Here is a 2,195-nt window from a genome sequence, read left to right on the forward strand (position 1 = left end):
TATAATAGCGGGTAACAATAGTACCCACCTCGGAAGACGGTGCAAAGTTAGTACTTAAAACAGTGTCTAGTCTATGGCCATGCTACCCTGAACAAACCGGATCCCGTCTGATCTCAGAAGCTAAACAGGATCGGGCCTCTGAGAGACCACCTAGGACGACCAGGTGCTATAGGTGTAAAAAATAAAAAATAAGGGATTGTAAACTGACAAGGTCCTTGCAGTCTGTGAGGTCGACCAAGGGTTGCCTTGCCTAAAATAAATAAATAAATAAACAAACAAACAAATAAATAAATAAATAAATAAAAACAGTGTCTAGTACCTAATTAGCTCAGAACGCTCTGCCCATTTACAGTCCTCATTTAAGTCAAATGTTAGCTATGATTTGTCTGGTTCTTTAATTAGGTTTTTTGTTTGTTTTTTAAGCATACAGCACCTGGTATTCCTATGTGGTCTCTCATCCAAGTACTAACCAGGCCCAACCCTGCTTAGCTTCCAAGATCAGACAAGATCGGGTATGTTCAGGGTGGTATGGCCGTACACTGACTGGTTCTTTCAAAGTAAGGGTGGATTAACATGAATCTCATTTTGACTCTTACTACAGCCCTCGGAGCTGGTGCTCCTCATCCCATTTTAGGGGTGAAAATCAGACTCAGAAAGGCTGAGCATCTTGCTTACGGTCTCCTGTGAGGGATATTGCTGAGGTGTCAACCCAGATTGGGGGACTCCAGCCCAACAGCTGCTCCCAGAGGGCAAAGCGAGATGTTCACGACCCAGCCAGCTCTGGCAGACCCTGTGCCTGACTCCCAGGGCCCTGTGTCCACACCACTCATTAACCCTGGCACTGGGCCAGGGGCAGGGACAAAGTGAGGAGAGACTTATCATTGGCAAGCTAGCTATGGAGATTAACTGAGACTACTCTGGGTGTGCGAATGGGACTGGGGAGGGGTACGCACAGACCTTTGGATATCTGTGACAGATCTCTTACGGAAAAACACAGCTCAAGCAAATATAGCAAATTGTTTGTTTCTTACAGTTGGGTGGTAAATATGTAGGTATACATTTCTTTATGCTTTTTTTTTTTGGATATTTGGATTAGTTCATAAAATTGCAGCAAATTAAAACAAAGCTTAAAAAAAAAAGCAACAACTCAGAATGTATCTATGCTTGGCATGTAGTAGGCCTTGTCTCATATCTTGCTGTGCAACAAAACACCCCAAAACTTAGCGGCTTAAAACAACCACCATTTTATATTTTCTCCCAATTCTGTGGGTTGTCTGGATTTCTGCCGGGTGGTTCTTGGGTAGTTCATGACACCAGCTGGGGCTGCTGTCACCTGATGCGGGCTTGCCTGGGCTGGATGGCCAACCTGACTTACACACATAGTGGGTGGGTGGCGCTGGGCATTGGACGGGAGCTCAGGTGGGGCTCTACCGGCCAGTCTACACCTGGGCTCTCCTCATGGCTTGGGTGTGTCTCAGCACGGTAGTCAGTTTCCAAGAGGGAGCCCTCTGGAGAACAAGTGTTCCAGGATGGAGGAGGCAGAAGCCACCAGGGCTCCTTAAGGCTTAGTTGTCTCCGTTGTATTTGGTTGGTTACGCAGTTGCAGGGCCACAGATTCAAGGAGGGGAAATAAGCCTAACTTCTCAATGGGGAGAGGAATCAAGAATTTGCAACTGCCTTTAACCCACCACTGTGCTCAATAAATGTCGAATTCAGAACTGAATTTCAGAGATACACCTCAAATAAGGAATTAACTGCTGGTAGGGCTTGGGGAGCTGTGAATGGAAAGAACTGGCCCCTCCTGGCCCCACCTCCACCCACCATGACACCTTGTGGATCCCCTCAGGGCCAAATACCTCCAAAGCCACATGTGACTGGGTGATGCTCCCAGGGCGTAGAGAGGTCATGCCATGGTGACCAGGAAGGTCCAAGGCCTCTCAGACCCAATACAGAGTCTGCTAGGAGGTGAGTCTGCAAAGACCCCCACTCTCCCACCCTGCTGCCATGGCTAGGGGTTCCTAAGCCCTCCTGTTCAAGACTATCCCGAGCCAGGACGATCTTCAGTTGGCCCTTGGTCCCCACTGAGCCTCAGGCCTGTCCTGATGTCCTTCAGGGCTCATAAAGTGTCCGAGGGCAACCAAATGTGCCAGCCAGCGTTGTCTCAGCCCCGCCCCTCCCTTTGTTCCCTCCAGTCC

General features: G+C 48.6%; 1 non-coding gene across 1 annotated transcript; it reads right to left on the reverse strand.

Annotated features, from left to right (window-relative positions):
* Positions 1 to 421: 421 nt before the first annotated feature.
* On the reverse strand, positions 422 to 540 carry LOC111745837. The gene has a single exon (XR_002782808.1). It is a non-coding gene; the product is annotated as a 5S ribosomal RNA (ribosomal RNA).
* Positions 541 to 2,195: the final 1,655 nt, after the last annotated feature.

The sequence above is a fragment of the Pteropus vampyrus genome, unplaced genomic scaffold (genome assembly GCF_000151845.1).
Source record: "Pteropus vampyrus isolate Shadow unplaced genomic scaffold, Pvam_2.0 Scaffold166, whole genome shotgun sequence".
NCBI lineage: Eukaryota > Metazoa > Chordata > Mammalia > Chiroptera > Pteropodidae > Pteropus > Pteropus vampyrus.